This window comes from Acinonyx jubatus, chromosome A3 (genome assembly GCF_027475565.1).
Source record: "Acinonyx jubatus isolate Ajub_Pintada_27869175 chromosome A3, VMU_Ajub_asm_v1.0, whole genome shotgun sequence".
Lineage (NCBI taxonomy): Eukaryota > Metazoa > Chordata > Mammalia > Carnivora > Felidae > Acinonyx > Acinonyx jubatus.
The window spans coordinates 22,463,133-22,486,695 of NC_069388.1; the positions used below are offsets into that span (position 1 = coordinate 22,463,133).

At 49.3% G+C, this 23,563-nt stretch overlaps 1 protein-coding gene across 6 annotated transcripts in view; it reads right to left on the reverse strand.

Moving 5' to 3' along the window:
• The window catches only part of DLGAP4 (DLG associated protein 4), a 197,920-nt gene that overhangs the window by 117,443 nt on the left and 56,914 nt on the right, over nucleotides 1-23,563 (reverse strand). For all 6 annotated transcript variants that reach the window (XM_027070012.2, XM_027070014.2, XM_027070010.2 and 3 more), the window contains exon 2: nucleotides 21,888-22,105. The gene's annotated coding sequence lies outside the window, so the exon portion shown is untranslated. The remainder of the gene's footprint in view (nucleotides 1-21,887; nucleotides 22,106-23,563) is intronic.

The following is a 23,563-nucleotide window of genomic DNA, read 5'->3' on the forward strand; positions in this document are numbered from 1 at the left end:
GTAACAAGTGGACTTAAGATTAGAACCCGCCCAGGTCCATCTGGCTCTAAAAGTGGATTGTGAACTCCTTGACAGCAGGGAACACGTCAGGCTTTCTTCTCCTGGGTCTTCAGAGCCCAGTGCACACAGCTGGGATCAACAATAAATATTCCCAGAGGAAGCATCTGGGTGAGAGGGCAGAAATTATAGGGAGAAAGATTTCGGTACAATCTAAGAAAAATCCCAGTGGCGCAAGGAGCTGCCTAAGATAGGGTTAAGTTGAATGCAAGCAGAGGCCCCAGGAATGCTGGCAGAATGTGAGAAGGGGGTTCTGCCCTGGGCAGGGGTGGCCTGGAAGACCCCTGGGGTCCCTGATTTATTGGTGAAGGTGGTGTTGGTACTGAGACTGCTCAGAGACACAACCCCAAGCCACTCCCTGCCTATCTCCCAGCCCTGACACCCACCACGTGAAGTCAGATGTCAGGAGCCTCTGCATCTCCTCGAAAGGGCAGCCTTAAGCTCCCACCCTTCCAGACTGATCTGTATTCTAACCGAGATTTCCAGAGACACCCCAAATTCTGCACCTTGAGGCAGGCTGTGGGAAAGTGAGAGTGGGTCCTGCCCACTTGCTCACATGCACTGGTTGTGGTGGGATGGTGCTAACACTGAGCAGCTCCTCTCTGCCAGGCCCTGTGCTGAGCACTCTGCCCCTCACTGACTCCCACACCCCATTCCGAACACTCGGGGGCCACTGTTCCCATTTGCCAGACAGAGAGACTGGCGCTTAGAGCAGGGTAGTTGCTGCCGGCCTCCAGCACCTGGCCCCTTCCACTCGGCCAGGGTTGGTGGCTGCCGGGAACAGTGTTCTGGGTTGGGTGAAGTGCAGGAGGCTGTAACTGCAGGCGGATTGTGATGCGGGCCCTCAGCAGTGGACATGGTTTGAAGTATGGGGGCCTTGGAGGCTAAATAGATCTGCTCTGGCCCTGGTCCCTGGGGCTGGCTTTATCATGAAGGACACAGGTTTTATAAATATCTCAGCCCTCACTTGGATCACATGGCACGGGGAATTAGGAGGCAAATTAGGAGGAGGGGGAGGGAGGGTTTCAGCTGTTCTGGCAGCCTGCTTGGGGATGCAGAGCTCATGGTCAGAGTGGATGGGATTAAATGGCTTGTCTATCACCCATGGCTACTGGTCCCCAGGCCATTGAGGCCAAGGCCAGGGCATGGGGGGAAGGCCCTTGAGATAGAACCCTCAAGGTACAATTTGAGTCAAGACTCAAGACTGGCCTTTACTGAGGGTTTCTCAGATGAGTTTCCAGCACTTATGGGGAAGAAGAGCTGACCCCAAATATTCATGTTCCCAACAGCCAAGGTTAGAACTCAGTCTGGGGCCAGGGTCAGGGCTTAGCTTGGGGAAGGGGTGAGGGTTTAGTCTTGGATCAAAGTCAGGGCCCAGTCTGGGGCCAGGGTCAAGATTTAGACTGGGGTCAAAGTTGGGGCTCAGTGTGCATCCAGGACTCTCCAGGCAGGTACTTCCCTCTGATGCTAGAGTCTTACTCAGGGACAAGCCTGTTCTTTTGCAATGACACCGAGGCCTAGGAGCCAGGACTCTGCCTTATCTTGGGAGAGGAGCTGTGACAACAAGAGGTTCAGTTAGACCAAAGAAGAAAACGGCAGAGGTGTGCCCCCCCGGCCCCCACCTAGGACTGCTATTCTGGGCCTTTGTAAGTCACAATGTAGGAGTTCGATATAAGGGGACACCACGTGGCAGGCAGTAGGTAGTTAATGACCCTGCAGGAGGCGAGTCAGAACCCAGAGCAGGAGCCATGGTGAGTAGGGATGGGGGTGGGGTAGAACTGGTTTTGGTTAGGGAAGCAGAAGGGTTGGATTTGAGGCCCGCTATGTCCCTGCCTCTCTGTGTGATCTCAGGTTCACCCCTGCCTTCTCCAGCTGTGGTTTTCCCATCACGGGGAGGACAGTTGAACTCAAGTTTCTAGCTTCCCTTTATCTGTGAGAGGCCATGAACAGATACTCCTTCCCAGGGCAGAACCTGGAGGGGATCTCATGACTTCCACATTCACCTCCAGTGGTCAAATTCTTACTTGGCTTTGGAGGCTCAGGGCGGATATCACTTCCTCCATGAAGCTGCTTCTTACTGAAATTCACTGTCCCTTCATCTAGTTTGCCCACTTTTGAGCCCCCAATTCAGCATGGTGCCCACTCTGCCATGCAGAAGAGTAGATGTGGTCCTGACTATCTTTCCCACCAGACTGGGAGGCCAAGAGGTCAAGCTCCATCACCCACCCCTTGGTATTCTGGGCTTCAGGGTCCCACAGCCATGGCCCCTCTGAACCTCAGATCCTTTGGAGAACAGAGTTGTAGTAGGCCCCACTGTTACTGTACTTACTGTATAAATGGCACTGATGACACGGTCGCTCTGCACACACTTGAGCAATTAATTGCCTCTTTTCCTTTCAAGGGCACTGTGAGTCCTGCTGCTTCTCATATTTCCCTTTTTCCTTTGTCTGGTAAGAAGCTCAGAGGCAAGTTGTTTACCTCCCTTTAGCAAAGTATAACCTGGAATTATCTCATTTCTAACATATTCTCTTCTCCTGATCTCTTATTTATTCCTTTTTCTTATTTATATAAAGGAATACAAAAAAGAAAAGGAACAATGGAATGAAGCAGGAAATCTTGATAACTTAGACTCTTAGCTATAAATGGTAAATGTTAGAGTTCACATAGAATGCTGAGCTCTAAACACTTAGCTAAGCTATAACAGACCTTAGGCAATCTCATGACTTGGCATCCATTATTTGTTGCAATCCCTGTAAGGGAGGGGTGGGCATTCTTGTTGTCCCTGCATTGTGGGTGAGAAAGCAGAGGTATAAAGAAAGGAAGTAACTTGCCCAGGACACAGGATGAGAAAGAGCCGGGGCTGGGACTTCAACCGTCTGACTCCCAGGCCAGCCTGCTTAACCACTGTGCTTTCTCATCTCTCCAGCCACAGAATGCTGGCATCCCCAGGTTAGAAAGGTCCACAGGTTTGTCCACAGCTGTGAAGTCAGTCCCAGTTAGGGGCCTGGCTCAATACATACTTGTTTTCAAACTTTCCAAATAAATTTTTAAACTAGCCCGGTGCAGAGGTTAAATATAAAAAAAAAGTGGGGGTTAGCCTGGGGCTGCCACCAGCAACTCCAGTCCTGAGGCCAGGCAGAGCAATTCCACCCATCTGCACATGCAGGCCTCTCTGCATGGCTGCTCATTACAGTCAGAAAGGAAAGCAAGAAACAGCCAGCGTCCCACAGTAGGACACCAGGGACATAATTTCCATCTAGGCACACTGTGGAATATTATGTAGCTGTGAAAAAGAATGAGGTCCCCCTCTATGTACAGACCTGAGGAAAAAATCTCCAAATTATAGGATACATAATAAAAGCAGGCTGAAGATCAGAATATGGTTCCATTCATGAGAAAAACACACGAAATAAAACAACACCTCTACAATTGCAGAGGAAAAGATATGGGAAAGTCTGATGACCCCCATACTTACAGCTCTAGCCTGGATCCCTCTCCTGCACCCCAAATTCATGTATCCAGTTTTCCACTCAGATGTCCGCTTGGATGTCTGACAGGCACCCCTAACTTGACATGTCCAAGCCTGCACTCCTGACCCCACAAACCTGTTCTTCCCAGTCTCCCCAGCCCAACTGATTGTAGGCCCACCCTGCTAACTGATCAGAACAAAATTGTGGATTGAGGCTTGACTCCTTTTTGTCATCCCCAAATCCAGCCCAGCAGCTAACTCTGCCATCTCAGCTTCTCAGAAAGAGGAGGCAGTGGTGGTCTTAGTCCTGACCAGAACCTACCTGGGTGCTCCATTCAGCCCTGGGCACCTCACCTAATGAGTGGGCATGGGATAGTGACCACTATGAGAGTCATGGAGAAGTAATAATCACAGGAATGATGTTAACATCTATTACTTCTTGGGGTGTCTGGGTGGTTCAGTCAGTGGAGTGTCCAACTCTTGATTGAGGTTATGATCCCAGGGATGTGGGATGGAGCCCCTCATTGCGCTCCATGCTGAGTATGGAGCCTGCTTAAGTTTCTCTCTCTCTCTCTCTCTCTCTCTCTCTCTCTCTCTCTCTCTCCCCCTCCCTCTTCCCCTCTCCTAGCTCATGCTCTCCCTCCCTCTCTCTCTCTCAAAACAAACAAACAAACAAACAAACAAACAAACAAACAGCTATTGTTTCTTGAGCAACCCCTCCAGGCCCAGGACTTAACATGCTCCAAATCATTTACCTCTCTCATTGACTCTGTGAGGTGGAGAACCTATCATATCCATTTAACAAACGAGGCCCAGAGAGGTTAACTGACTTTCCCAGAGTCACACAGCTAATATGTAGGACAGCAGGACTTCTAACCCAGTGTGTCCAAATCAAACTAAACATGCCAGTGAAACCAAGTCCTTCAGGCACATTGGAGGGAACTGGAGTTATTGAGTTGAAGTCTGGAGAGAGTTGCTGACATGGAAGGAAAATCTCTGTCTGCTCTCTGAGGTCAATGAAGGATGGGCCAAGGAGGAGGGATTTGTGTTTTGTGGGCTCCAGGATCCAGGGAAGAAGTGGGTCACAAGTAAGACAGTAATTTCTAACAATCAGAGCCCCTCTTCTTCCCAAAGGAGTTAGTTGCCTTGGTTGAAGGGAGTCCCAGCTCCAGAGATACCTGATAGAGCATCCTGTTATGGATTCCATTCCTGGCAGCAAAGCAGAGTGGAAAGAGTTCATGAAAAAGAAGAATCAAGAATGGGGGGAGGGGCTTGTCCTATCATATATCAAACCACATTAGACAGCTATTTGTAGCAGTTCTTAGCAGCAGGTGGGACTTCCTTCCTAGAGCATCTTTGGAAATGATCAGGGCATTTGGGGTTGTAACAATGACTGAAAAGCATGTGTATGGGGAGTTTCTCCTGGCATTGAGTGCCAAGAATTGGATCAGGGATAATAAAGAGCCTATAATGAGCAGGACAGTCCAGCTCAAGAAAGAATTGTCTTATCCCAAGTGCTAATTAGCCTCTGTTGAAAAAACAATGAGATAGTAATTGGTATAGAATTGGAATACACAAAGGGATCAATGAAACAGCACAGAGTTCCCAGAAACAGATCTATAAATACATGGGCATTTAAACATAAAACAGAGTATTTCAAAACAGTGAGAATAGGACAGAGTATTTGATAAATCTGCTGGGACAAGAGGCTATCCATGTAAAAATGAAGTTATATCCCTACTTCATACCACATGCCAAGATAAAATTCCAGGTGGATTAAAGACCTACATGTGGACCATGAAAAGAAAAGAAAACTTCAAAATTATTAGAAGGAAATGTAGCATGTATTTTTGACCCTAGGTGGGGAAGGCCTTCTTAAGTCATAAATAAAAGCAAATAAAGGTAAAAGTGATGCTTTATCACACCAAAATTTTAAACATCTGAAGAAAGGAGACAAAAACAAAATTAAAAGGAAGCAACAGACTGGGAGAAGATATTTGCAACAAGCATAACAAGGACTCATAAGCCACATATATAAATCTCTTTAACAAATTAATAAGAGAAAGGTGAGTGACCCATTAAAAACTGGGCAAAGTATTTATGAATGGGCATTTTGCAGACAAGGAAATTCAGATGACTGTTAAGCAGATAATGAAGGTCAGCCTTTCCAGTAGCCAGGTGATGCTAATGAAAACAAGGCATTTTTCTCCCCGCAGATTGGCAAAATTCAAGATGGATGAATCCACTGATGGTGAGGCACTGAGCAAATGGGAAGTCAGATGTATCACTAACTAAAGTGGCCTAAGTACCTCAGAGGGCAATTTGGCAGTGTTTATTAAAACAGAAATGCCTGCTTCCAGAGAAACACTAATGCATGTCCATGAGGAAGTTCACAGCAGTACTATTTATGGGGAAAAAATGGAAACACCGAAACATTCGCCAGCAGGTGGATGGACAAAGTGTGGTGTTAACATGCAGTGGAATACTCCTAAGCAGAAGAAATGGATGAACCACAGCTGCACTTAGACTTGGATAGATGTCAAAAAAATGAGTGAAAGAAGCAAAATGCGAAGATAATTTGATTATGATGTAATTTATGTAAGAAAACCACTCAAATAATACCCCTGAGTTTGGGTTTGTGAAAGTCCCTCCTACCTGGAATGTCTTTCAGTATCTATTTTCCTTCCTTCCTTCCTTCCTTCCTTCCTTCCTTCCTTCCTTCCTTCCTTCCTCCCTCCCTCCCTCCCTCCCTCCCTCCCTCCTCTCCTTTCTTCCCTTCTCAAACATGCTTGCTCTGTACTGATGGGTGCTGGAGATGAGGCCTCAAGTTGTATCCTTGTCATGAAAAGTCCTCCACTACAACCGAGCCCCCAAATGACCCCTGACCCTGGCTGCAGACAAGTCCTCCCCTCAGACCCCATGTCACATTGTCTCTCAGGGTCTGACACATGAGAACGATCCTGCATCCTGCTGGCTGCACAGGCTGTTGACAGCTTCACAGGAGAGTGTGGGTGAGGTGGCTTGTGTCTCGTAAAGTGTATGTGGGAGGGGTGGGTACTATGGCTGACACCAGCCGCAGCAGAGGAGGTTGGCTGGTGGTGCTAAGCTCCCTGCCTTCTTTTCCCCCTGTACTCCTCTGTCATTTCTGCCATCTTTCCCTCCTTTCCATCTTCACTTTGCTTTAGTGCCAGGCCTTGGAGCCAGGGAAGGGGGAGGAGGGTGCAGACAAATCTCTGGGACCAGGAGCTAAGGCCACTTGGGTTGGGCTGAGAAGTCAGATCTCTAAGGCCATAGGTGATCATAAGAGCAGGTAGCCACTTCCTCTAAAAAGCCAAACAGCTGCCAAGGGCAGTAGCCATGATCCAGGGCCTCAGATGGTCACAACAGGGTCCTGGAGACAGGGTGGCTAAGGACAGCCTAATTGGGCATGACGACAGCCCTGTGAGGCATATTAAGCTTGGAGCTGTTAGGGTGCCTGGTGGAGGAACAGCCAGAGCTGGCCCGGCCACTGACTCCCACAGGGGCACTTGGCTCTGGGGCCTGAGTCTGCCTGCCTGAAGGGATGTCTGTCAGCTGGGGCTGCCAGGTGCTGCTCCAGCCTGGCTGCCAGTCCCAATGGGAAGTGACACTGGTGGCTCGGAGTGGCAGTTCTAGGCCCTTCTCTGCCAGTATCTTCTGATACTTACTGTGTGTCACCTTGAGAGGGGCTTCCCCCCTTCTCTGGGTCTTATTTCTAACAATGGATTTGTTGGCCCTTTCACATGTGCTGTCTCTTCTGATTCTCTAAACCACCCTGTAGGGAAGTGATTATAGCACCTTTATGCTCTGCTAGAGATGGGGAAACAGGCCCAGAGAGGTTAAGTGACTTATCCAAAGCCACACAGCTCCCAGATGGCAGATCCAGGACTTGAATTTGAGCCTCTTTGATACCTGGTCCCAGTTTGTGACACAATGCCAATTCTCATCTCTCTGGAGACGGTGATGGGAGAGTGGTGGGACTGTAGTCTTGGGGAAGGAAATACACTGAAGGAAGCCAAACCTAGTCTGAGTCCTGCTTCTGACTCTGTATGCCCCCAGCAGGTCACACCCCTTCTCTGGGCTGGACAGATGACACACAGGATCTTTTCTAGCTTTGATATTCAAGTCTGTGAATATTCTCAAGGCTTTTAGTCCTCAAGACTTCTCAACTCCATCACTTTCTAGCTAAATAAGCTTGGGAAATCTCTCCTCTCTGCTTCCAAATTTATTAAAGGAACCAGGCACTCTTCCCCAGTGTGGCTGTGAGGATAGAGTGATCAGACTTGTCGAGTGCCCAGCATGGGGTCTGGCACATAGAGGGTGCTCAATAAATGGGCATTCCTGTCTTTTCTATATAATCCCTGAGCCTCACATCCTTTTCAGATCTGGCTCAAATATCACGCCTTCCAGAAAACCCCATGTGTTTCTAAGAGCGTATGTGTTTAGTAGTCTCCCCATGCCTTCCTCTGTGTGTAAGACTAACATCATTGTATCCATGCTTCAATTTACAAAGGTCAGCCCCAACCATCAGTTCGTGAAATGCTACTAACGACCTTACTATTACTATTGAGGAAACTGAGGTGAGAGAGAGAGAGAGAGAGAGAGAGAGAGAGAGAGAGAATGAGAGTCAGTTCTTGTGTCACTTAAATTCTCTATGCTTCTGTTTGCTCACATCTAAAATGGGGATACATATGAGTACCTCCCCTGCAGACTGGTGTTTAGCAATAAATGGCATAATACATAAAAAGTTCTTAAAAGGGTGCCTGGTAGACAATAATATCAGCAAAAATCCAGCTCAGATATTTCTGCTCCAATTTGTTCAATGCCAGGACCAAAGCCTCTGACCTCCTAGCTGGATCCCCCCAAAACCAGAGTCTTGGAATTGATTAATGAGAATTATCTGAAGACACAACCATGGACAGCATCCCCAGATGAAGGCCAAATGTTCTCTTCAGCACCACGGACAACACCCCTGCCATCAACACCAGGGATCTGGCAAATGCATCCTGTGCACCCCAAACAGCCCAGAGCCAAGGTCAGTGTCAAACCCCTGGCTCATGCCAGGGTGACACTGAAAGCCTCTGTTCTCCAGCCAGTTACCTGCTCTGCTATTTGTAAGGCCCAGAATGGGCTACTTGTATTTCTATTTCCATTTGCAGTGTTTTATTCTAGAGGCCTGTTTTCCTATTTCTCACCCAGTGGTTGGGGTACCTCACGGAGGCTTCCTGGGGGTATTCAATTGGGAAAATTCACCTCCTTGGACCTCAAAAATCTACCAAGCCTTCTTTTCTTCATCCTGGCCTCATTTCAGACACAGCAATGATGACCACTGGGCAGAGTGTCATGGCCAAGAGTGGCAGCAAGGGCCAGGCTGGCTGCCACCTCATCTCAAGGGCTGGGCTCACTGCCCACTGAATAAAGAGGAAGAGCATTTATGATCCTTCAGCCTGTCCCACTCCATCACTCATCCCTAGGGCCATCTTTTATTGGCTCCTTGCCCATTTGATGAGGGCTGGATTCCTGCCCTGACCACCTCTATCTCTGACCTCACTGGTCGCTGTAATGGTCTCATAGAAAATATCTTGAACTGCCTTGGACCCTTCCTCAAGGACTTCCAGGGCTTCAGGTCAGCAGGGATCCCAGCAAAGCCAGCAACTCAGTCTGTCTGAGACAGCAGGAGGGAAAATGAGGCACAAAAGAATACCAGTGTCCATCTCTTATAAATAGGAAGAAGGCCACCTCCACAGAGGTGTGAAAAAATGAGGTGGTATGTCCAGCACCCAGTCTGGTATACAATAGGGTTTAGTTAATGGCTGTTTTCCCTTCCCAACAAGGCAAATATGATGATGATGATGATGATGATCTCTACCAATACTGGGTGCCCACTATGTGCCAGGTAATGGGTCAAAGTCTTCAGGGATTGGAAAGGCAAGGATTGTTATACCCCTTTTGTTAATAAGGAGATCAAAGCTCAGAGGGGTCAAGAAGTCTGCCAAAGGTCACATAGCCAGGCAAGTGACAGAACCAGATCTCTACCCTCAAATTCCACGCTGCTTCCTCACTTCCAGGAGGTCTTAGATAGCTACAGTCACCCTTACTTGTCACCTGGGGGACCCAGCACAACCCATTTGCTGCCTGCCCACACCCATTGCTGTGAGGTCCATGCCAAGCTGGTTGGCACAGATACTGACTGGAATGTGTGAGGATGGAAGCAGAGTCCAGACTCCTCACCCTTCTGGGACCCCAGGGATATCTGAGGGCCCAGAAGCAGTCCTCTCTCACTCCTGCAACAGTTGCCTCCTCAGCTAAGCTGGCGTCCACCCCAACTGCCTCTGCATAGTCCCCACACACAGAGAAGTAGGGTTCAGGAAGCACCCACCATCATCCGCTAGCCATCACTGATATTCCGCATAGGACCCATCATACCTGTCATACAGGTGAGGACACAGGCCAGGGGAGGGGATGGGACTTAACCCAGGATACATAAACATATGTGACCTCAGGACTCCAGACTCCTTCTCCAGTGCTCCCCAGACCGTGGCCTCAATGAGAGGCAGGAGCCACCACCACCACTTGTTCACTGCAAGGTCTCCAGCACCCATCTATAGGTCTGGTCTATAGAATTTTCTTTCCCACGTCTGTGGGGAGGGGCAATGTGTTACCTACTTTCTCTATTCAGTCCAAAGAACTTTGTATAAGGTAGGCCCTTAATGAGTATTTCTTAAGTCATTTCATTCATTTAGTAACTATTTATTGAGTGCTTAATGTATGCCATGCACTGTTCTATGTGGATGCTCACTCCACCACAGAGCAGTAAGAAAACACAGACATAAATAAACGGACATTCCAATCCTGTGATGACACTGACTAGAATGGAGTGAATCTACCTTTTTCCTTGTCTGTTTCCCTACTCACTGTGAATGCCATAGAATCTTCCCAACAGCCCCTGTGAGGTGGGCACTTTAAAGTGGATCCTGCCAGCTATTCTGCTTGTCATTCTTTTCTTTTGCCTAATTAATAGAAGCACCCAGTTAGAAATAGTTACTTCAGCAGCTTCTCTTGCAGCTAGGGTGGACATGTGACCACATCTGGCAAATGAGATATAGGTAAAAGTCCACTGAATGAGGCTCCCAGGAAATCTACTGTTTTCCTGCTAAGAATAGCAGATTCAGAAAGTATGCAGTCTTTACTACCTTTGTCTTGCCTGGAATTCAGACACAATATGTGGAGGTGGAGCAGCCATTTCATACCCATGAGAATGAAAGATACATGCTAAGGGTGGCAGAGGCCTGAGCCTTTGATCACTCACTTGAATTGCTGTACTGGCTCTGGACTGCCTGCATCTGGGGTCCTTGTTATATGAGAATAGCTTCCTGGGTGTTTATATCACTGTTACTCTCCTCCCTTCTATTACATGCAGCCGAATGCAATTCCAACTAATTCAGTATTATCATATCAGGTGAGGCTCAGAGAGATCAAGTGATTTTCCCAAAGTCACACAGCAGTTAAACAGATCTAGAATTGGCCTCTGGGTCTAATGCAGGTAAGCACATCAGCCTGTGCTCACTCTACCACCCTGCTGGCATTCCCACCTGCAGTCCTAGGCTGCGAGGAAGCCCCTCCCTGCACCCCACAATTGGCTCTCCAATAAGACCCTTCCTGACCACTCTGGGTTCTGGTTCTAAGTTCCCCTGATGAGTCCTCTCTTACCTGACTCCACCTCCAGCTCCATGCAGGTCCAGATCCTCCCTTCAGTATGTACCTGTCTCAAGCCCTAGGATTCTCTCAGATCCTGACCCCTGTTAACCCCCCTCATCCCTGTTCATCCACTTCTATCTGGTCCAGAGTTCCTCCACTGATGGCCTCCAACAGAGTGCACAGAAGGTTCTTGGTCAATCTTTGCAGACAGGTCTCCTGGTTCTCATCTCTTCTCCACCAGGGTCCTGCACCCACCACCATTCCTTAAGGGCAGCTCTGGACCCAGCATTCAAGGCCTCTAGGATTTAACTCCTGCCACCTTCCCAACATTTGCTCTTGCTGTTCCCTTTGCCCCCAACCCCTTTACTCTGACTAGCGCTTGCAGGGATTCCTCAGACCACAGAGAGGCCCGCTCTGACCATCCTGCCTTAAGCAGGTACCGACCACCACCGTCCCCTACCACCCCCTCTCTCAGTTCCTGGCTCTACTTGAGCACAACCTAGAATCTTGTTAATTTACTGTTTGTATATGTTTGTCATCTATACCCCTTCCCCCAAAAAGAACCAGAGCTTCTTGAGGGCAGGAAACATGCCCATATTTTCCATCAGTTTTCCCAGTTCCTGGCATGAGGCCCAGTACTCAAATTCAATCAGGAAGTGCTGAATGAAGCTCAAACTTGCTTCCCACACCTTCCTGCCACCCACTTTCTACTCTAGCCAAATAGAACTACTAAAGCTTCTCTGAACCCTCCTACTGCACTTGATGCCCAGAGTCTCCCTCCCAGCTCTGCCTCCAGCTGGGCCCACCTCTCCCTCCCGTCCATCCAGACCAAATTGTTCTATGTTGCACGGCCTCAGGATTCAAGCAGATGGGCATTCCAGATTCCAGCAGGGGTGAATAAAACTTTCGGACAGAGTGTGTGTGTGTGTGTGTGTGTATGTACACACTGGGAAACGGGCCACCTATACTTACTCTGGATGTGGCAGCCTCTAAATGTCCTTATTCATCCATTTCTGCCTCTGGTTACTCCTATTTGAGCTAATTTTGAAATGCCCCGGTATTCTCTACATAGCTACAGTTGTAAGAAAGAAGAAAAGAAAAACACTAATATTTACTGAGCTCCTACTATGTGCCAGACATTGTTCTAGGCCAAATAATAATGATGATGATAATGGTGATAGCCCTAGTATTTACTGAGCACTTAGCATGTGCCTGACATCATCCTAAGGACTTTTAATTGGATAGACCCTATTATCCCCACTTTACAGATGAAGAAAAAGAGGCTCAGAGGGTTGGAGCCGCTTGTCCAAGGTCACAGAGACAATAAGCAGTCTTGAATTCAGGTCTCTCAATCTAAAACTTGCTCCTCTGCCAGGTTGAGCTGGGCAACACCCGGGTGTCTGGGAGTAGGGGGAGGAGGCACTGCAAACTCCTGCTGAATGAATGCAAAGCTGAAAGCCACGACTTCCTGACCAGGGGCTGTCCTGCGGTAAGACTGGGCTGGTAAACTTACCCTCATCTGCAAGGCTGTAGAACAGTGCTCCAGCCCCTAGGAGGACCAGGTCCAAGGAGCCTTGGGGTGGACGGAAGTCAGTGAGCCTGGGCTCCGCTTCCGTGGTTAAGGCTGAAGATTTTCCCAACAGCCGGGCCAAATTTATCTGCCAATCCCCCGAAGAGCTGATTCCAGCGTCTGTCTGGAAATGTCAGCCCGTGTGGTTGGAGGAACACAGGGAGAGTTTTCCTCTAAATAGCAGGAAGCATATGGGAGGCGGATGGCACCAGCCGCCCCAACCTGCCAACTCTCACTCAAGCAGGAGCTAAAAGGGGCCCAGAAGGGTCTGGAATTCCTACCACCTCCTGGGGTGGGGGAGGAGCTGGAGACAGGGAGAGTGGCAATGAGAAGGACCCAGAGCAGGCCCTGAAGTGCAGGTAGGCAGAAACACCTGACTGATAGACAGCAATCTAAGGCCCTTCAAATGGAAGCGACACACCCAAGAATTTAGCATAACATCAACAACAGTGATAACAGCCACCAAGGGGACAGGAGCACTTGCTGTGTGCCAAATCTGGGTTAAGCACTTTATTTGGATGATTTCACTTCAACTTTGCAACCAACTCTAAGATAGCGGCTGCTGTTTTCCCTATATTACAGATAAGGAAACAGGATCGGAGAAGGAAAAACATGAAATCAAAGAATCTTTGGGCTAGAAAGGAACTTCCAGATCCCCAGCTGAATCACATATACTCTACAGACTTTTCCATCAAGTTGTGGTGCAGTAGCTACTTGAATATTCCCAGTGATGGGGAGCTCATTACCATCCAAGTTAGCCCATCTGCAGAGAGCTTTTTGTATCCAAAAGGGTTTCCTAGTCTAAGCTGAAATCTCCTTCCCTAGAGCTTTTCCTGTGGGTGCCAGACTCAGACTCTGTCTCCCCCGACAGACACAGAAAGGCAGGGGGCAAGGCCCCTCCAGGTCTCCGATTTCTCTCTGCAGGTGACACACCCATTTCCTTGTTTACCCCTGCATCCCTCACCATGGTAGTCAGATCAGCCCCCACACTGGTACTTACTTACTGTGTGCTAGGTGGCGTGCAGAGCCTCCCCAACACATACCCTCTTCTGACCTTCCTCACAATCCCTGGGGAGGTATTGTCATCACCCCCATTTTACAGAGGGGCAAATTGAGGCTCCATGAGGGGAAGCCACTTGCTGGTCATTCAGCAGGGGGATGGGGACACTGGAGACCTCACTGGGCTGCTGCTTTAAGTCTCATGAAAGCTGACGAGGTCGCTGCAGGCCTCCTTGGGGACTCTCTCACTGATACTAACCCAGGCTTTGCCAGGATTCACCTCGATACTTGTCCACAGGGCCCCTAAGCCCACGTCACCCCATCCCAGGATAAAACAACCCTCCCTTTCCCCTTCTACAGTACCCGCTAAGTCCCCACTAAGCACCCCACTAAGTTCCCACTTAGCACCTTGCTAAGCCCTGGTGAATCTCCCTGCCAACATGCCTTTCTATACCATCTGCATGGTCCTCCCCTGCCCACTGTCAGCCCCAACTGTCACCAGCCCAATAGAAGGACCTTTCTAACACCAAGACCTGTCCTGTCTTTGGCTCCCTTCCAATCCAAAGATCTCATGTAAACTTCCTGGCCCAATAGTTGAGGCCTTCCAAACTCTGATTCGACTGACCTCTCCAGCCTCTCCCCCTCACCCCATCCGCAACACCTGTGGCCTAAGAGCTTAGCAGGAGGCAGGTGAGATCTTTGCATAGCCCATTCCCCTACCTGGCTCACCCTCTGAGCTGTTTCTCCTGAAGAACTCCTATTCACCCCTCAAGACTCTGCTTAGAGGGGTAGAATCAATTTCTCTGTCCCAGGAGATCCCTGACTGATGGACACCTCCCTCTGATCTGACATGTATCACCTGCCCTCGCTGATGGAGATGCCACTCCTTGGCTGAGCTGCCCTGGGCAGGGGCTGCTCTGATGCAGCTTTGGAGCCTGCTGTCTAGCACAGCACCTGGCACATGGTAGGTGCTAATCAGTGTTTGTGGAGTGTGAGAGTGAATGAACAAATGGGGGCTGTGGGGCACAAGGAAGTCTTAGAGATGACCCATAAAACACGGCTTGTGCATGTCACAGCTCTGATTGTTTGACAAACAAAAAATGCTGCTGTCAAAATAAACAGTCATAAACATGTGATTAATGAAGATTTTGCTGGCTGCCTCCAAATGTAGGAAGATATCAGGGGATGATCTGGAATGGTTGGAGGTTCCAGGAAAAAAGTTGTCCAAGCCTCAATAGATGAAGTGACCAGGGCTTACCTACAGACAGGGTGGGAGGAGATGATGAAGAGGGCCATGGAGGGTGTAGGGGTGTAAGAGACTGAGTCCATGTCCCAGGCCCGCTTCTAGCTTGCTGTGTGTTGTTGTAAAGGTGGTTTGGCTTCTCTGACTTTTGATTTCTTGTTTGTAAAATACAAAGGAAATTTGGAGAATTGATTGAAGCAGATGTGTGTTGAAAAGTCTAAACACTGCCTCTGCAGTCAGGTTGATGTGAGTTTCTCCATTCAGGGTCCCAGCAGGGGGTGCAGACGCCCAGGGCCTGTTGTCTTGGAATCCTCTAGCCTGAAAAAATACAGGCCCCTGCCAGCCCTCTGTCAGGTCGTTTGAGAGACAGAGAGATCTCAGTGGCAGATGGGAAGAAAGTGTTCCAGGTGTGCCTCCAGGTGTGGCAGGACTGTGTATTGGATCCTGCAAAGGAGCCTTCTAACCAGAGGTAGAAGGAATGGAGAGTGAGCTCCCCATCCCTAGGGGTATTCAAGCCATGACTGAACACCTCAGGACAGGAATTCCGACCCAAAGTGGCAAGGAATTTAGACCAGTAGATATCAACCTGACTCCTCCAAGGTTATGCTCTCAGTACCAGCCAGATTGAGCTTGCTGACACTTGCCCCCTCCCACAACACCTCACAAATGCTCCCGCTGCCTTCAGGGTCAAGTCCAAGCTCTTACCGTGGCATTCAAGGCCCCTGTGTTCCGTGCCTGTCACTGGTTGTTCCCTCACCACATGCCTAGGAGCCCCTGACACATTGTTTCTCCTGCCAACATTTTTCCTGTAGTCTTCTTGGCTACTCAGCTTAGTGTCTCCTCCTGCGGAAAGCCTTCCTTACTCTCAAGCTGGCTTTTGTGTTCCCTCAGCTCCAGCATGCACACCCACCTTCCAGATAAATCATCTGTTGGCTCGTCTCTCTCCCTCAAAGACTGCAAGACCCTCAATGGTCCAGAGCAGGCTTTCACCCAGAGGGCCAATGTCCCCTCAGCTGAACTGACACTTTATAGAGATTCCGATGTTCTGATTCTGAGAGAGTCTAGAGCTGCCCCAGTGAACTTCTGACTACAAGATTTGGGCTCAGGATTGTTCAATAATTATATTATTTCTTCTGATTATGAAAGTCATGCATCTTGGGAAATTCAGGTAAGGATAGGAGGGGGAATTTGCTGTGTTTGGCCACTGTTTGGACTTCTTTAGGCCACAGCCTACTTTTTTGTTTGGGTTAGCTACACTTATTCACCTTCCACTGGTAAAGTTCTGGTGGTACCGAGTCCCTTCCAGCTGGGGGTGGTGCATAGGCCCCAGCGGCCAATCAGAACAATTGATGGGGGTGGGCACATCAATTTGATTTATCAACTTATCAATTTGATAAATTTGACTTATCAAGGCCAACACTCAGTCCTTGGGACTTGTGTTTGAGCTCTCTAGGAAGAAGTCTTGCATATTCCTCTGGACAGGCATCTTATCACCTGTATGAGAGAGCTCTATAAGAACACAGGAACAACCCAGAGGAAGCAGAGTGAAAAACGGCGAGAAAAATCAAGTCCTGGTGATAGTGTCTGAGCCCCTGCATGCTGCTGAGCCTGACTTAACTCTGGACTTTACAATCTCAAGCCAATAAATTCCACTTTTGTTTAAATCAGGTTGGGCTGGGTTTCCTGTCACTTGTACCTGAAAAGTACCTGAATGATGCAAGCAAAAATATTAATAGAGCTCTTTCATATCTCACCACCCAGAGGAAGCTGCTGTGAACAGTTTGATTGCTGTCATTCGACTAGGGGTTTCTCTGGGCAGGAGTATGCATGTATTTCTATAAATTTTTTCTAACAAAAATGAGATCATACAATATACACCATTTTGTAACCTATTTTTCCCTCAACAATGCACCACGGACATGTTTCCATGTCAACAACTATAGATCTGCAGCACTGTCTCTACAGCCACTGAGAATGCCATTGTCTGGCTGGACTGTAATTTATTTAACCATATCTTGCTGATAGATAATTGGGTAGTTTCTAATTTATTACCATCATCAGGAGAGGTTCAGTATAGTTACTTGTAAAATGCTCATGTTTGCTCTTGCTGGATTATTTATGAGTAAGATTCTGTGATTCCAAGCGTTTAACTTCACAACTGGAAGTTTCTCTACCTGAGATTTAAGTTTCTCTGAGTATCTATAAAGGTAGTGACTATCTTTCTGGCAGGTTTAGTGGCTATCAAAAAAGCAAATCCAGGGCTAGGGTGCCCCATAACAGCGTCTCTGGGAAGAACACTCATTAACAGACATGCAAGTGAGTTGGTGGGAAGGTAGCCAGGGCTTGGGGATGGGGCGGGGGTAGTGGCCTGAGGTCCAGCCAGCTGTGTGCACCCAGCTAAGCTCCCGACCTCCCTGTGCCTCATCTGCCAGCTTGGTCCGACTCTCAGTGACCATGGGAAGACACATGCCTAGGGGACGAGTCAACACTGAGAGTCCATGCAGGATGTAATGAGCACACAGTATATGTCACCTCTGGCAGTCACGGTGGTAACAGCAGCAGCCACCAGGGATGCAACACTGGGATTGTTCTAGTCCTCTACATGTTTGGTTTAAAAAACATTTTTTTAATGTTTTCTTATTTTTGAGAGAGAGAGGCAGAGAGAGAGAGAAAGAGACACAGAATCCAAAGCAGGCTCCAGGCTCTGAGCTGTCAGCACAGAGCCCGAAGCAGGGCTCAAACCCACAAACTGTGAGATCATGACCTGAGCTCAAGTCATATGCTTAGCCAAATGAGCCACCCAGGTGCCCCATAGTCCTCTACATGTTTTAATTCACTAAAGCCCCAGAGCCACCCACTGATGCTATTCTTGTCTCTGTTTCACAGAAGGGAAAGCTTGGCCTCAGAGAGGGTGAGTGACTTGTCCAAGGTCATACAGCCAAGAAAGAGTAGAGCCAAGGTATGGCCCAGATCTGCTGATTCCCCAGCCCATGTCTTATCCCATTTTACTGCAGTAGGTGGCAGGAGAGTAGGGGCCCTAACCCCCTTGTTCCTCCCCACCAAGTCCTGACACTCAGGAAAGACTCCAAATCTAGAAAAGTATAAAGAAGACAGCAAAGATCTCCCATGTCCCCACTGTGAACAGTTTCAGAAACACATGTAGTTCTTACAAAAATGATATCATGCTGCCCATGCTGTTTTATAACCTCTTTTTTTTTTCTTCAACTCTACAACAACTATGAAGTTCTTCCTGCAGCTGGGAATCTAGGGCCACAGCCCCATTTCTAACAGCTGCAGTGGGCACCACTGTATGACTTCAGTAAACGGATTTAACTCGTCTCCTGGTGATGGACAAATGGGTTATTGCCAACTGTCCTTCCACTGTCAACAATGTTACAGTGAACACTCTCCAGCATGTCTGGATCCCTGTTATACTTCAGATCCCAGCTGAGAGGCCACATCCCTAGAGAGGCTGTCTTAGACTATTCCATGTCATTCAGGCCCCCTCCTTTGTTAATATTTACAATGTCACCATGCTAATTTCCTTCCCTGCACGGATGGAGTCTCTTCTTGTTCACTTGTTTGGTGATTGTGTAATATCTGTCTCTCCCCAAGGCGGTGTGCTCTCTAAGGGCACAGACTAGCAGGGACTAGCACTCAGTAAATGTCCTGGGAATGCAGGAATGCCTCTGGGGCTGGTGCCCTGTCTGCAGAGCAGCTACACCTGCTTCAGGGTTTGGAGACGCCCTCTGCCATGCCATCCTCCAGGCCACATCCCCAATACCAGTTCAGGGACCCACAGATCTGCCTCAGAACTTGATTCCAGTCATGGGCTGCTTGGAGCTTCCATTCCAGGTGCCTGACGTGCCAGGACCCTAGCAGGGTTGTTCTGAAGATTAAGAAAGATAATGGATGTGCTTAGCACATAGTTGGTCTTCAGGAAATGGCAGTTTGGCCCCACAAGCAGTTAGTTCAGAGGCCGGGTCTGACCCTGTTTCACTCAGATGACCCCTTTTTACCTTGAATGATTCCTGGGTATGCCCTGGCCTATCCCTAGGGATGTCCCATTCCTGTCCCTCAACACTTGTTAAATGGCTAAATGCTCTGCTCTGACCCCATGTCAGTCTCCCAGACATACCTGTTGCCTATGGCCATGGACACCTGCCTGCCCTCCAAGCCTTAAAAATGCAAGAGGCACTGACACATGTCTGAGGAAAGGTGGAGGAAGCCCTTGCCCTTTTGGGAGAACTTGGGGTAGTGATGCCCGAATCAGCCTGTCAGATTTCTCATCCCATCTCCCCCACCCAAGTGTTCTTTGACCCCATAGCAAGTAACTTTACCTCTCTAAGCCTCGATTTCCTTGTCTGTAAAATGGCCACAATAACAAAATCTGTGAGGATTCAAGGAGATGAGGTAAAATGTTTATTAGCAAAGAGCCTGGCCTTTAGTAAGTGCTCAATGAATATTAGCAATTATTGTTATAACTGCTTTTTAACCTTTTGACAATGAAACATAATACATAGGGAAAGTGCACAAAACAAAAATGTTGACTGCAATAAATTGTCACAAAATAAAGAGTTGTGTAACCACCGCCTGGGTCAATGAATAGAATACTGCCTGCTCCTCAGAAACTCCTCCTGCCCCACTCCCAATCCTTAACCCCCAATCCCTCCTGCCCCCATCCTGCCCCACTCCCAATCCCATTTCTCCATAAAGCTGCTCCTTTTCCAGACTCTTATGGCGCTGTCGCTATTATCGATAATAATAAGCACATAAAAAAATGTGTGGCTACTCTGCCCCGACCCCACCGGGCTCCCAGACCCCTGGCCGCCTCTGCCCTAGGCGTGGAGACTCCCCATCCAATTTCCTGACTGTGGCTCCAGCTCTTCTTTAAATAACCAGCTTGTTAGCAAAATAGCAGCAAGTAACACCTCCCTCGCTGCCACCCGAGCCTTCATCTTTCCTACAATGCTGACGGCTGCTCTCCCAACTCATGCCAAGGAATCCCGTTCTCCGTCACTGGGCCACACACACCAGGGGCTGCCGGCTACGTTCTTTTCTCAGTGGCCACAGTCCTGCCCCTCTGGCCACGCCTGGCCTGGGCACTGAATGGCAATAATTTTCAGGAAGGACTAGAATGTTGACAGATGGGCCCTCTGCCCCAGGTCCATGCCTCAGTCTCCCCAGGCCTCAGCCTCCCACAAGGTCATTGGTAGTTTAGCCGAGATCAGAAGAAAACAAAGCACTTAGTGCTAGGCCAGGCGCATAGTAATTGCTCAAGGAAATTCTCGCTGTGGTTCCAGTTGCTCCTGTTACATATTTAGTCGCTGGGGAGGACATGCAGGGCTTAGGGCATGACCAGGAGTGTTTGCAAATGATTAAATCCCACAGATACGTAGAACTCTCAGATCAAGGTACCCTTATCGTTTCTTTTTCTGCAACAGCTTCTCAGCCAAAAGCAATAGCTAGCTGTCTGTGGTCACTACAACAGGTGGAGGCCAGGCTAGGGGAGTTGGGGAGCAGCCACTTAATAGGGGCATTGCACAGTTATTAATAATGAGGCTGGCACCGCACGAGTGTGCGGTTCCTTGTTCTCGAAGAAGAAGCAATTCTACATACATTACATACAGCAAACTTCATGGGTTTTTTATTATCCTATGACATTTGCATATTATACATATTTACGAGTCTTTTTCCTTCTCACAACCATCCCATCAGGGAGGCTGGGCAGCTATTGGCAGATAAAGAGAATTGAGACCAGAGGGGTCGGCTGTCCCGCTGACCCCAGTGGACTGCAAGCTCTCTGGGATCGGCAGGGACCAGCAGCTGGCCAACAGGCCAGTGGGCTCCTGGGTGGAGGGAGAGGAGAGTACCTTCCCTCCTCTCCCTCTTTCTTCTTTCCACAACTGCTCACTCTGTAACCATTATGTGCCAGGCATTGTGCCAGCTGCTGGCTGTCCACTGGGGACTGAAGCAGTTCTATCTCAAGTTGGAGGAGCTTAGGCCAGACAAGGAGGCAGATCATAAACCAACGGGCCCATGTTGAGTGGTGGTGGGCAACCCCGGGCAAGCCCCTTGAGCGCCTATGAGCCTCAGTTTCCTCCTCTGTGAACAGCCTTGGGAGGTGGAGGGAAGATGAGATGCAAGAACGCGGCGAGTGTCAGGCGCTATGGCCGGCACTGAGTGGGGGCATGCTGTTGGGATCATCTTTGTGTGAAGGATGATGGGACCAGGTGTGGACAGGCTGTGGCGCCCTCGGATGGATGGTCAGAGATGATGCAGGGTGCTGCACCTCATCCCATTTTGGGGTCAGGCAAAGTGGGGACTGGAGGGGTATGGGTGGAACAGGGTAGAGGGGCGAGAACAATGGGGCTCCCCAAGACTCAGGAACTCTGATGGCCTGACCTCAGCCCCTCTGCAAGCCCTAGAACTTCCATGGCTTCCAGAATGGCTCACTGCTCCCTTTCCCTTCCTGAGCCCATGTCACCAACTGCCCTAGCCTCTTAGGTGTGGGAAGCGCTGGCCTTTGATGTGGACAGAGCTGGGCTTGCTGTGCATCCTCAGGCAAAAGGCTTCCCTTCTCCGAGGCTGTTTCCTCTGTAAAACAGGCACAATCACTGTGCCCACCTGCTGGGGTGTTGGGAGGACTGAATAAGACAAGCAGTTAAACTATAAATTGAGCCCAGACATATAAAAGCTCTCACTGAGGTCCCTTCGCCAGCATGTGGGCGCCACTGGGTAGAAGGCTGGGCATCTCCCAACTGTGCAGAGCGTGGGTGGGCGGGTGAGCAGCCCTGATTCTGTGTGCCCAGCCTGCGGACGCAGTTACTTACCAACCAGGGAGCTACGTGCAGAGGGAAAATGGGAACCAGTCGGGAACCAGCAGGCGTCACCTCGGGAGCAGGCACTGGACCAATGGCTGGCACACACATCCCTCTGGGCACTCAATCAGAGGTGTTGGCGGGAAGCAGCGTGGGACAGGGGCTCCCTGGCACCCAGAGAGACCAGGTTCTGGCCACTCAGCACCTGGCAGAGGGAGAGGCACCAGCGTCTGTAGGAATGGGGGAGAATGTCAATGAGGAGGCGCCCAGGATAATCCCTCCACCCTGAAACCCCTGGACTGGCCTTGGGATCTCTGGAGAGGGAGACACCATGGAACAATCATCACAGAAACCCAAGTGTTTGCACAACACTACATTTTCCAAAGCACTCTGGCATCCCAGCTCATGCAGGCCCCCACATTGTTTTTCAGAGGCATATTTACATGTCATGCATATTTACGATGCCTTTCCCACCACCCACAGAATCCCCACAGCAGCCAGGAAGCCGGGGTTCCAAAGGCTCCAATCTTCCCCACCACTGTCTTGCTTCTCCCTCCTTTTCCCTGGGTGGGGGTAGAGGGGAAAGGGGCTGGAGTCACACAGTCCTGAGTTTGAATCCCAGCTCAGCCCCTCGCTCACTGGGCAACACTGGGCAGGCAGGTGCCCCTTTCTGAGCCTCAGTTTCCCCACTTGTCAAGTGGGAATAAGAGTGCCTCCTCTGAAGGCTGCTATGAGGATTAGGAAGGTAACTGCAGAGAGAACACCTGGCCTGGCATATGTGCCTGATGGAGATTTCAGAGAGGCTTTGTCCCTGTCCCCTGCACTCAGAGCAGGAGGCCCTTCATGACATCACTGCCCACCACCTCCCACATAACACGTCTTATGCAAGAGGCAAAGGGAAGCCAGGTGTCCCTCTCCACCCACCTCTCCCGAACAGGTGCTACTGCTCCTGCTTGGAACTTTAAATCAGCAGGAACCAAGCCCTCTTGAGAGAAGGAGAAGGCACCTCCATCCCCACCCACCCCCACCCCCCGCCCCCAGAACCTCTTGGCTACCTTGGAGGCCTCCGTGGAAGCTTTTGCCCTCGGCCCTCTCTTTCTACAGGCGGAGAAACTGAGACAGAGGAAATTGAGCTGATGTGGGGGCACAGAATCCAAGTGGGGCTGGGATCTGAACCCAAGCTTTCCACCTCAGCCCTGAGAGGGGAGACGCATGGGTCAATTCACAGTAGGAATACAGAGTAGGAATACAGAGATAGGGCCAGCTGATAGTGGCAAAGGGTCACCTTTCTCTCCTGGTGACCCTAAGGACCTGGAAAGTCCTCATAACCTCCCTGTATCTGCATCCACTCTGTGCCAAACCCATAACATGCTTGACCTCCTTTGTTCCTCACTACAGCCCTATGGTGTTATCCCTGGTTTTCAGAGGGAGAAACTGAAGCTCAGAGAGCTTCAGGAATTACCCATGGGCACACACTGAGGAAGAGGCAGGGCATCCAATTCTAAGACCCAGCACTCAACCCCAGTGCTGCCCTGCCTCCCCCAGTGGAAAAATCACCAATCAAGAAAAACAGGCATAACTGGATGAAAAATGTTTAAGTAGTAGAAAAAGAAAATACCAAACTCCCAAAAAATTCTGAATTAGTGGATACAAATTCTTAAAGATGCATAAAAGATTTCAAGGCATGC